Source organism: Mchenga conophoros, linkage group LG8, assembly GCF_057382185.1.
Source record: "Mchenga conophoros isolate Kocher_MC1m ecotype Shallow Benthic linkage group LG8, M_conophoros_male_GT1.1, whole genome shotgun sequence".
NCBI lineage: Eukaryota > Metazoa > Chordata > Actinopteri > Cichliformes > Cichlidae > Mchenga > Mchenga conophoros.
In genome coordinates, this window is record NC_140533.1 from 31,304,617 (window position 1) to 31,318,278 (window position 13,662).

Genomic DNA, 13,662 nt, shown 5'->3' on the forward strand with positions numbered 1-13,662 from the left:
CTACCTGGTTTCTCAAGGAGGAATCCAGCTGTTCAAACAAACGCTTTACGTGAAGTCTTTTGTATTTCAATTTTAAAAGGTTGCATGTCACAAAAGAGCCATTCATTATATAATGCAGCGGGATTTGTCTTTACAAATCATCGAATAAAATGTATCACAAATTTTCTATGACCTCATACAGAGCCTAGGCTTCAACTCTCAAGTCAAACAAGAGTCATTATAATCACAGGTATACCGTTTTTAAATTTGCTCATTTAGAGAAAAGATGGCACACAGGCTTTTGCTAACTATCGGCCCGATGTCTGGCAGCTTGATTAAGGAGAGGAATGTGTTAGAAAATGAGTTTGCCAGCCAAGACCCGTTTATTGATAGATGGAGTGCAACAGCACAACCTGCGTCTTTTTACATAAAATGGAAGAGGGTGATAAAGGGTCTGTGTAGCGCAGAGCCCGTGATTGATGTGCCCACAGGGGAGTGCAGAGAAGCCACACAGTAATTCAATTAATCTTAACCTGAACACTAGTAATTGCTACTGTAACTAGGTCTGACTGTACATTAGACAGGAGGAAGATTGCTGTCAAAGAAACATGTTTAGCTAATAGAAGTAGGAAGGAACATTCCCATTGCTCCCATTGCTTTAAAAAAAGAGCTTTTTAAAAAAAAATGGAGTGGAGTTTAATAAACTCAGCTGTCTGCTCCTTGCTATCTTAAATATAACAGGACACCGGAGTATATTCTCGAGCATCTCACACTTCTGATAATAAGTTGTCTGCTTGACGTTTATTCAGCTGTGTAAAAACTATAACTTTAATCTCAGCCAAACCGATTCACTCAGGAACAAATAAGATACTAAAAAAAAGCCAAATAATAACATTTTGAAGTTATCTAAGTGACTTATATATGTTTAACCTGAGTAGCGAAAGACTGCAGTGGGTTTGAAAACGATTTGCCGGGAGTCCGGTGTTCTCACCGGCTCTAGTGAGCCTTTTCACCGGCTAACTATTGAGCTAGTGGGTAATAGACGTCTCCGAAAACGTCGGAGCGCTTTTGAAAATATGTGGTGTCTTGATAAACTGAGCAGATATTTGAGGTTTACACAGCTACATTCTCGCCTGAAAATATGTTAAACATTTATTTTGTGACCCAGAAAGAATGATAAGAGTAATATTAACACTAACTAGCTGCCGCCATTGTTGGAAACTGAGCTGGGCCGCGCTATGAATTCTGGGACACAGCTGCTTCTTCTTCGGGGTTTAACGGCAGCTGGCATCCTTGTACATGCAGTGCTGCCATCTCCTGTTTCAGTCCATTATTACACTCTTAAATCCTACTACTTATTCCTGCGTCTTTTGGGATCTAACAAAGCTTCAAATGACGCGTCGACTATTAAATTAGTCGTCGACGAATAGTCGACGTAATCGTGACTAGTCGACTAATCGTGGCAGCCCTAGTTGTGGACAATAAGTAAGAGATGAAACGTGGCAGGGAAAATGAGGATTCAAATTTTAGTAGAAGCTTTACATTACATCAGTTACCTATAAAGAAAATGTCCTTTTGAGAAGCTGTCAATTCAGTTTCAATTCAACTCAGTTTTATTTATACGGAAATGCAAATCACTGTTGTATTTCTGCTGTTGTGAGATAAAGTACAGCATTTGTCACCTCAAGCTGCTTTATATTGTAAGGTAAGTAACCTATAATAATAAACCCCAACAATTAAATGACCCCCTATGAGCAAGCAAGCACTTGGCGACAGTGGGAAAGAACAACTCCCTTTCAACAGGAAGAAACCTCTGGCAGAACCAGGCTCAGGGAGGGGCAGCCATCTGCCGCCCTGTTGGGACTGATGGGAGGAAGACAGGGCAAAAGACACTGTAAAAGACATCCAGAGATTAATCATCACACATTTAAACTTCTGCTCCACATCGAAATTAGGCAGTTGAGGTGCTTCTGTAATATTGTGAAGTTCCTTGAGGACATCAGTGTTTTAAGTTCTGGCTATTTCAATTAAAAGCATTTTTTTTCTCCTAATGTCTTATATCCATTAAATACATGTATTGAGATTTAATGAAGTGACTTTTCCACAGAGCCAGGTTACCTGCGTCTTCCTGTTTTGGCTAACACACAACTTAACAGACGAGCGTGACAGCCGTATTGATTTTCTCTGCTGAAACACCGACAAACCACAGCAGAAGGCCCCATTTTCAAATCCTCGGCTTCATGTTGTGCCTTTCTGCTCGTCATCAGATAAACAAAAAGTGTAGTGTTTTATATTCTTTTGTGATCAAATCAGTGTATTGTTTTTCTTTTCTCTTGTGACTACCCCCTATTGAGGTCTACACCAAAGGTTTTTGGATTGTCAGAAATCTTTTGAGATGCACCCTGAGATATTGACCCTATTATTTCCTGTAGGAGCAGAGCAGTACTTTGAAGGTGTTGATCCATAAAGACAGAAAGACAAGACTTCTTTATGGGCTGGTTTTATGCATTCTCTGGAAACTGGATAGCTCGCGAACAGCAAGATAAATCAAGTTAACAGTAAAATCTATTTTTCTTACCCTCCTATGTCCCATTCCTTTGCCAGACCTATTTCTTTTGTTCAGTACGCCTCTGAAGAGCATTAGTCCTCGTCACTTAATTCGAAGCGAGGGGGTCACCGAGCTCCAGATACAATGCTAAGCATTTGTAAAAACTGACCGTGTTAAATCAATAGCTTATGTTTCATTTCTGCGTTATTGCAGTCATTTTTATTTACGCAGCTGGCTAGAGCTGGGTCAACCACGGTCAGTTTGGACTAAGGGTGTAACAACATTGTAGAGCCTGTGGGACTTGTCATGAGCCCAAGTCATTTTAACCGTCAAACATGTGGTTGGGCTGGGGCTCATTATATCATTATGTTGTCAGGGTGATTGTTTATCCTGACATCTTCGTCTCACATAGACACATCCTACCATACAGTCGTATCATCAATAGGCGGAGCAAGCCACCAACATAGACAGATGTACAAGATATACCATGCAGTGTCTTCTCTAATAAGATGGTAGCTGTTCTTTATCCACTGCAGTTCGTACTGCTGCTCCTCAAACAGGCTACCATCAATTATTAATCCAGCCAATTAGCAAGTCTGCATTATTCACCAGGAACCTGTGATCACATCCATTAACTTCACTGTCTCCCCTATTGTGGCTCTCCCAAATGGCAGTCACACATTCCACAGTTCCTCCTACCCAGCTGACGTACTGTAGTGTATTTGTATTTATGCTGTATTACTTTCTTCACCTCTTCTTATTACACGTCACACTCTGCACATACTCAGTAATCCCAAAGTAGTGTAACTTTTGTTTTGTTGGGCCAATCAAATAAAGAAACACCCTTTTAATGCTTCCTTTTAAGGTGTTCTAAGCCTTGGTAAAGACTTATTTGTAGTGGTATTACTGTGCTAAATTCACAAATAAAAAAGGAAAGATATTGGAAATGTAGGATGAATAAACATATTACAATTCATTAAAGTGTTATTACAATATACACGTAACTGATAAAAATTTATAGACAATCGATACGTCTGACTAAACTGTGTGCATCATTAGCACAGAATGTAAAGTTAACATGATGTTTTTTTTGCACAGACTTTCAACTGTTCACACAAGAGGATCAGTTCAGAATATCTTTGCTTTCTCACATGTAGCATGCAGCAGGGGTTCACTTCAGAGGCATTCGCACTACAGGAAATACTCTGGGTATTTAGGCAAGGGAGCTGCCTGGGTAGAATGTGCATGAATGTAGCATGCACGATGCACACACACTAGTAGCAAATGCCTGCGCTACTCTCACATCAGCACAGTCCAACATTACATGGACGTTTTACCAATGTCCCATACTGACTGCAAGTGAAAACAGTTCTACTGTGTGGTAAAGTATAGTATAGTATATAGTAGTGCATCAAGTAAGTAAGTGAGCCTTACTTTATTATGTATAAGTAAAACCTTTAAAAAAATGTAGGTCTCTTTTATTCTTATAGATAGATAATATAATCTTGAGTTTATAGATTATTCATTAATGATGATAATAATGATAATAATAATAATAATAATAAGACTTCTAAGAGCTAGTAGTGTGACAATCACTATCTTTGCTGTTATGGAATTCTACCATAGATTTCCCATAATGCATGGACCTTTAATGAGAATAAAGCAAAAGCTCACCAATTAATTTTTGCTGATTAAAACAAGACGAATAAAGTAAATCAGGGGCAAAAATTAATACCCGCTGTCACAAAAAGAAAACAAAAACACATAACTCCTATCCAACTCCATTTGTATTTTCTTCTGAAAAGGAAGTCATGCATTTTCATGTCCGTCCGCTATTTCCCTGAGCTCTATAAACAAAGAGGCAACACTGCTTGTCACTGGGATTTATGGACCCTCAAATCGCAGAACAAAATCACTTCCCGTTTTTCCTGTGTTTACCGGACACACAAGCAGGCGGCTGCACATTTGATAAAAAAGTGATTTATTTTCATTTTGCTTATCTGCTTAATTGATGTCCGCCAGGCCTCCCTGACAGTCATAATTTCATTATACAAACAATTTAGAGAAGTTTGATTAACACAAATGAGAGTTCAGGGGCACTGCCGGTTTCCATGTTACCCTACACATGCTTTTCTTCACACTGACTCCGTCTGGCTCGGCCCGCATACTTGAGTTATAAATAACAACTCCTTATCACAATAAACAGGAGGAACAAAATAAATCTGCACTCACGATGAAATGTCGCTGTGCCACTTTAAATCCTCTTGCTGGAGCCACACGTTTATATGGTGAGAATGTGTGTCGCCATGCTGTAATTTTACATATGTTTCGCACCCAGCTGAGATTTAGTTCACTCAAAGGAGCCCATATGTGGCTGCTTCAAAATCTTGAACAAGCTTCTCATTGAGACACAACTGCATTGATTTTCTTGTTCGGGATTCACCACAGCTATTGATTTAGGGCTCTTCTGAGACAACAGCGTGATTAGGCCTATATTGTGAAGGGTTCGCCCCACTATTGCCTCATTGATAGGCCTGTGCTTTTTTTTTTTTTTTAGCCCCACCAAGTGTTACACAAGCACTAATGGAGAGACCTAAACACACGTACACTGCGCATATATATGCACAGACTCAGCGGCTGTCGTGGGCAGGTCTGTTTCTGACATCCCATTTATTACATCATATTATTTTCCACTCAGCCCAGCAGCAGTGGATATTCTTTTTCACCACCCTGTTTTTGCTCGTATGGGTTTTTTTTTCCCCCTCCTCTTTCTTGTATCCAACTAGCTTTAAAACAGGGTCGGCTCTGGCAAGGCGTAAATCCAGCTAAAGGGTTTTCCCCCTCGCCCATAAAGCTTTTACTCCAGGCAGTCGAGTGATTCTAGCTCTTCCCAATGAACTCCTGAATGCACATTGTAGCAAAAGTGGGTTTTTGGAAGAGATTTTTTGAGTCTCTAGGTGAATGTGTAAAACATGCACTTGCAGACGGTTGCTTTAAATGTAATAGGTTCGCATTCAAGACACACATGAGCAGATAAACTTAAAATTTACACTTTAACAAATATGGTTAAATACTGCGAGCTACAATCTAAAACTTATATTTCTGCAGAGCATGAAGTCTCACGGAAATGCTAATTTCTTTTTTGTTTTAAATCGTTACTTTAAAGATGCTGTGATGGTTAAGTTGTTTTGAATGTGTGATGTGGTTTAAGCCTTTGTGTTCCTGAAAACTTGAATTTATGTTTAGCAAGGATTGCGCCTCCATGTCTGTGACTTTTATAACAATTAATCTCATCTGCCAGTGTTATTCAGTTGTTAAACTACAACAATAGCAGCATTCCTGCCTCGGAACAATGCAGAGAATAATGGAATTGCTACTAAGCTGATTTAAAAGTTTAGTTTAAGAAAGACAAGAAAATGATTTTGTGGTACGTGGCAAGAAATATAGCCAAATGTGTTTGTGGTGATTATAGTAAGAACACTAAAATAACAGCATAATTGCAACTAAACAACTAACAGTATTAAAGCTTGTATTCCTTACATCACCCTAATGTAACATTTTTTTTATTGCAAAGAACTCCTGTTGTAATTTATAGCAGGTCCACTGTAAAATAGCAGTTTAATGCTAGCTGTCAATAATCTTATAGTGGATTTGATGCAGTGTTTAGATACAGTTACACAGGTTTTTTTAAAGGAAGCATTCACTGTCATTAAGTCTTTTATTGAAGTCCTGTTGTTTGCACCACATTTTATTTATGCCACAATTTATTCTATGGGTATACAACTGAACTACAGGCCTGTAATGTAAATGCAAATGTGATTGAAAGGGGTTCATAATAACTCCCATTTCAACTGTCATGAATATGAATTGCATTAATGTGCATTTAGTTTTGGTTTGCTTCTTTTTGTATGTGAATGTGGACTCTTGAACGATCGTACACGCCCAGCCCCTCCTCGTTATTGTCTTACACCCAATTTATTTATTTTCTTATTGCGCTGCGGACAGGCTATATTTATTCGTGGCGCAGCCTCTATCTGCATGTGAGGCGCATCAGTCATTCAAGGCTGGAAGAGTTTGACTCAATAACAGTGCAAATATCCAGCCATTATCTCTCTGCGGAGTACTCCCTCAATGTTAATGTGTTTTTAGGACGATTACATCAATGTGAAATATTGAAAAATAACCAGATTGATAACATGAATCATCAAGCCTGTGTCTCCGCCCCCTTAAACACCTCATTTAGCATCTCCATGGCAACATGCCGGTAATTGCCTACATGGGCATTGCAACATCCCTCATGGAGTTAACTGTTAATCTATAGCTGCTCAAGTGTATGAGCCTCAGGCTTCCAGGTCAGCTTCAAGACTCATGTATTTAAACAGGAGATATGCAGTGCTTAACAAATGTATTAGACCAATGTCACAACTGCCCTAATTTAAAAGTATTGATAATTGGCAAATCATTTTATTTTTAATGCTAAAACAGAATTAAAAACAGAAAAAAACAACAGTAAAGCACATTATTATTTTTTAAATGACGATGCCAAATTACAGTTACTTACAGATGTGTATTAAAAGAATTCAGTTGTTATGATTGATTCATTTCTGACTTCTCAGAGAAGTACAGTGTGTCACTTCAAGGTCAGTTCAATTTTATTTATACAGCACCAAATCACAACAATCATCTGAAGGCGCTTTATATTATATTAAAGAAAGTGTACTTTATTGATCCCTGTGGGGAAATTCCTCTCTGCATTTAACCCATTCACTCAGTGAAGCAGTCATTAGGCGCCCGGGGAGCAGTGTGTAAGGACGGTACCTTGCTCAGGGGTACCTCAGGATAGCTGTTCAGGGGAATCGAACCCCCGACCTTCCAATCATGGGGCCACCACTCTACCTATTGAGCTATCCCTGCAATAATGCATACAGAGAAAAAAAACCCAACAATCATATGACCCCCTAGGAGCAAGTTTGGTGACAGTGGGAAGGAAAAACTCCCTTTTAATAGGCAGAAACTTTAAGGAGAACTCTGCTCACGGAGGGGCGGCCATCTTCCGCAACTGGTTGGGGTGAGAGAAGGAAGACAGGGCAAATGAAATGCTGTGGAAGAGAACCAGAGATTAACAACAAGTAGTGATTAAATGCAGAGAGGTCCATTAAGACATAGTGAGTGAGAAAGGTGACTGAAGAAGAAATACTCAATGCATCATGGGAATCTCCCAGCAGCCTATGCCTATTACAGCATAACTAAGGGAGGATTCAGGGTCACCTGATCCAGCCCTAACTATATGCTTTATCGAAAAGGAAAGTTTTAAGCCTAATCTTAAAAGTAGCGTGTCCATTTCCCGAATCCAAACTGGAAGCTGGTTCCATAGAAAAGGGCCTGAAAACTGAAGGCTCTCCCTCCCAGTCTACTTTTAAAAACTCTAGGAATAACAAGTAAGCTTTCTGTGTGAGAGTGAAGTGCTCTAATGAAGTGATATGGTACCATAAGGTCATTAAGATAAATTGTGGCCTGATTATTCAAGACCTTGTATGTGAAGAGCAGGATTTTGAATTTAATTCAGACGTAGCTATAAAAACATGAATTAATTTTTTGCCAACATTGCTTTTAGTCTTTAACAAGTTTTAAATGTTTTATAAAATATTTGTGTTTTTATGACAGGTGGTCTAATCTAATAAATTTGTCAAGCACTATATTCTGGGTTCACTCTTCATCCCTGCCACTATAATTGCACTTATTTACTTAAAGATTTGACCAAACCATTAAACTGTATGGGGAGTCTCTTAGCAGTGCAATATCCCTGATGCTAGATAATATAATCTAGACTCCAAACATTTTTATTATTATTTAATAATAATAATAATACTAATAATAATAATAAATCATCGTCATCATCATTATTAATTCAGTTAACCTAATATTCAAGTGACTACTAAAGTAATAGGTCATTTTAATGAACTAGTTCACAGACCAATTCGCCACATTAGCAGGATCATTCTCAGAAAGAAATACCAAGTGTAGCATTGCTTTGTAAAGTACTGTTACGTCCCTCTGCAGCTTCTAATCGTCTCAGTGTTTTCAGCTGGTGCTAATTGGCCACACCTAGTCAGGTGTGGATAAAAGCATACCTGAAGCAAGCTTTCCGGCAGTGCACTAGTCTTTGCCTTGGTGGCACCAGCCATTTTAGCCAACCTGGTTTTCCATTTTAGGATGAAACCTCTTCTCACCCACACTCTGTTGTTCGTCTCCTTTTTTTTTATGTTGCGGCTTTTGAGCCGGGTCGTAACATAAGTGGTGGCACGTCCGGGATCTTTGGACATTTTAGTGGAGACTGAATATCAGTCTTTTGTTTTGCTTTTAAGTGGGTGAGTGATGGTGTTCACTGTAATTGAGCAAACTCCCTTTAGTAAGTGTGTTTCAGCTGGGTGGCTGTGCTGCCCTTCCATCGAAGCACTTGTTTGTTGTTTTGCTTTGTTTTAGTTTATTGTGTTTGGTGGCTATCCTGGGTGGGGGTACGCTTCAGAGTTTGGTAGGAGACTATATCTGGTCTGCTGCCTGCTCTCGAGTTCGCGTTTAAAGTTGCCTCGAGCCTGGTACACCACTGAAGACTAGGGTAGGAAAAGTAAGGGTCTACAGCAAGCTGCCACCCTGGCAGATGAGTTTAGGCTGACTCACAAAGCAAGTGCTGTAGGACAGGATATCCCTCTGCACTATAGCGCATCCTGGACAGGTGAGAGTGGGCCAGCTAAGAAGGAAAACGCAGTTATGGTGTTAAGACCTAGGCCCAAACTGTGTTTTTTCTGTCACAAGCCTGGCCATGTGGTTGCCAATTGTGTCAAACTGGCACTCAAACAGAAAGCCCACTCAACACAAAAGGGGCCTGTTTTGAGAAAAGTCAGTCGTGGCTCTCAAACTGACAAGCTTGCCAGGCCTACGGAAAGGCTAAAACCTGGAGCACAATTGCTCGGTAGCACCCCGTAATCAGTGTACGAGGCCAACTAACCCTGAGCTGCCGCTGGTTGATCCTTTCTCCGGTTCATGTTCAAAACCACCCTTCAGATCTGCACCCCTTGCTAACAAGTATGTCTGTGTTTCAGCGAAGCCCGCTAGCTGCCTGCTGGGTTCTCCACACGTGATAGTTCGAAGCCCTGGCTATCCCATGGGACACTGTTTCGAGGGTTTGGGGCCACTCTCTGGGAATGTTGTGAACCCACTGAGATGGGATTGGCAGTTTCCGCAGGCAATGCCTAACCGGTGCTATGGGGTTTGGTAGGTGGAAAGCCTGCAAAATTCGTCATGAAACGGTTATGGACTCATTTTTGGTTATGGTAATTTGACAAACCATGGGTTTGCATTTATGGGAGGGGGTGTTACGGCCCTAGCAGGGCCTCTCTCTCTCCTGAGGGTGCCTGTGTGGGCGTGTCCCACTACCTCCTGCCTGAGGTGCCACCTTTCCCTCCTGTACAGCTGACTCCCATCAGCAATTAAGGGTATTTAAGCCCAGAGCAGGGTGAGCTCTGGGCCAGAGTGCCATTTGTGTGGTTTACAGCTAGTGAGGTGAGTGTTTTTTGTGGTGTTTCCAGCTAGTGAGTGGCGTTTTCCTTTTGACTTTATGCTTTATTGACCAACGCCTGAGTTTTGTTTGTGTTACTTTTATGGTGATAGCGGCTTGTCCGTCTCTTTTAGTTTAATTACTTCAATTTAACTGTTTCGCCTCTTGACTCCTTTTTCTGACCCGGTCACTTTTGTTACTTCCCCCTCCCCGCCTAGACCCCCCAGGGGAACGTAACAAGTACCTTTGGTATCTTGTTGTCATGAATTTCAAAAAATATGTCTAGACAAAACGCAATGTGGAGTGTAACCTTGTGCAAATGCAGTCACTGAAGTGTGCCAACCCTAAATATTCGTCAATGAAATACCTGCTTCTTGGAGTGGCTGTAGCTTAGGAGGTAGAGCAGGTCAGCTGCTTATTGGAAGGTTGGCGGTTTGATCCCTGGCTCCCCCAGTTTGCATGTCAAACATCTTTAGGCAAGATACTAACCCCGACTGTTATCTATGCTTTCAGGAAGCACTGAAAGCATAGATAACAGTGCTTGTGTGAATGGATGTGTATGGCTGAATGCGGAGTGTTGTATAGAGCGCTTTGAATATTCCAGGAGTGTAGAAAAGCACTATATAAGAATCTGTACATTTACCGTTATACCATTCCAAGAGTAACCAGTAGCTGGGACAGAAATATGTGTTCAGAAATTTTCAAAGCCCTAAAAATTTGCTTACTTTTCTCCAAATTTTCCCCCTGTCTATATATATATATATATATATATATATATATATATATATATATATATATATATATATATATATATATATATATATATATATATATATATATATATATAAAAGCAAATTTGAATTATGCCCCCCCAACTCCCCATTTCTGATCGTCAGTGGTGTCAGGAGAGTTCAAAGTTTCACGACACAGTGTCTAGCAAAAGTAACTGTTTTGCATTTGTATTCCTTCGCATTGTTGCATAAACTTTGTTTGTAACTGCTCTGGGAAAACAATTTGCTTCACTGAGAGATCACATTATCCTGCACCAGCAGTTCATTGGTTCGTCTGCACACCTATATTAAATATGGAGGGGATCAAAACAAACTCTCTCATTAGGCCTCTTGGCAATAAAATATTCACCTTTTACTTTCTGGTATGAAAAATGCATAAGTAAAAGACTTTTTTGGAAATAGGGAAATAAAACAGGGAAAAAATTAAATATAGACCTCTTACTTAATTTTAAAAAAGGTACATCATTCAGGTTGCTTTGTGTCACTTTTGTCTCTTTACTCAAAATCACTTTCAACCGATTGGCCTTGTTAGCAGTGAGAAAAAATAAACCTCCACTACAGCATAGGCATTGTTCTAACCCCGACAACGAGGTTCTGCCCTGTAATTACATTCTATTTCTAAAACCATCCGTCTTTGCTCACAGAGAGCTGACAGGCTAAAACATTAGCACGTTGTCGGCGTCTCCTCAGTTCTCTGTTACACTTCATATTATCTTGTACCCTCAACTCAGCTTCCCAGATGGAGTTACCGCTCGGCAGTCTGGGGGGAAAAAAAGGTGTTTTCATGTTACACAGTCAGTTTAACTTAGCCACAATGGAGCCTCCCGTTTTCTCACTGGGGGTCTGTGGAATTCTGGGTCACAGCCCAGCCTCAGGCAACCACTGGCTCCACTTTAGCCATTCTGTGTCGTTTTAGCTCCTGTGACATTCCACAATGGGTCATTTTTCACCTTTTCTTTCAGCGACAACCTGTTCTCCATCCCGCCCCACCTCACTAGCACCGCTTACAATCACCATCAGCGTGTGCAACTGTTGCTGATAGCATACCAGCCTCGCACATCTCAGCATCACCTATTCGTTATGCACGGCACTGCTGCCTCAACAGAAAGGAGTGGCGCAAAGTTCCATTTTCTCCAGGCTATTTATTTAATGGATAATGCAAGGGACGTAAAATGGAAATCACGCATTCGACCATGGCTTTAACACTGGCTCCTCCCTGCCTGCCTTCCTGAACTGCATTCATTCTCACACCAGATGAACATAAATCATTTTGGTAACTTGCTATTACCAAGCTCATTATTTATTCTCCTGGATGTTTAAGGGGAAGAATAAAAAAATATATAAAATATTTAAAGCTCCTAGATGTGAGGAAGGGAACATAACCTTCATCTGCTGCTGTCTGTGTCGGTCTGGCACTAAAATTAAGAGGAAAAAAACGAAAAGATTGTGTGAGCATGTACATGTCAAAAGAAGTGATAAGGGAGAGCATTCATATATGCTAATCCCTGCCCCTCTCTGCTTCTTCTGTGGTGGCAGTGCAACGCAGAGGGTGCAAGCTGTGCTGGTGTGCTCTCCTTGTGGTTTGGCACAGCGATGAGGAGAGCAATGTGATGTGCCAGGCGCTTTGTATTCTAAGCCTGGGAGTAGAGGGATGGAGGCAGGAAGAAGGGGGGGAGGAGGGAGAAAATGAAATAGGAAGAGGAGACAGGGAGGAAGAGAGCACAGAGACAGTGTAATCACTTTTACACCCCCCGATACTGCTGTCCGCCTGACACTTGACTCTTACCCCAAGCCTTTTCTGCACTCCCCTCTACAATATCTCACACTGTCTGTGTGCCTTTCCCTTTTTACTCAGTCTAAACAGAAACTTGAGCTCACACGTTTTGGAAGTATTGCTTTTGTCCAGGTCTGTTTTGCTATCTTGTAACTTTTTTTGTTAATTTAGGTAAGCTTAGTTTCCATGTGCTTCCAGAGCTTTTTAAAGTGAACTCAAATATTTGGGTTTCATTATGTTCAAACTATCAAATTTCATATGGAAATTATGTTTTACTGCCTTTTGCCCCCTCCTGCGTATAGGTCCTGAGACAAAGCAGTGTAAGAAAATGAATGCGGTTCTGTACGATGGCATCTGAAACCAACACCGGCTCTCTGCTGTGAGGTAGTCCTAAATGTCTGAGAGAAAAATACAATGATGTTCTGAGTTCACAGCGAAACAATCTGCTAGCCTGTCTACTCCAGCTCTGTTGGCTGAGATTCTACCTGACTAATTTTGGCTTCTCTATATGCTTGCATTTGAACAGAACAATGACTCCTTTTCAGAAGTTGTTCTATTTTAGAAAATCCCAGGCGGTTTACAGTCAGAGTTCTCAGAAGTATGCCAACAAGACTCAGACTTGGGTTTTCAACCTGTCAAGTTCTTACTTTAATTGTGGATGTGGTACAGTATGATGTTGAGTTCAGTTATCCCGCTGTATTATCGTCTGTGCATCGATGTGCTTACCTGTGCAGTGGGCATGAGATGAAAATGCTGTTAAAGATTAAAGCAGACTCGCTTAAGAGTTTTCAGGATGCATGAGACATCTTCACAAGCTTTTCATCTTGAGTGGTTAAAGTGAGCAAACTGTCTAATGCAGAACCAACAACACACATGCACACTTAACCACAGTCCTGGCCACACCCAGCTCTTCCTCATTTCTTCCCTTTCTCTTGCCCCTTGATTAAATCTCTTTTTCCCCTAAAGTTCAAGTCTTGTCTGTACAACTAAAACCTAATTTTATCCCTCTATAGTT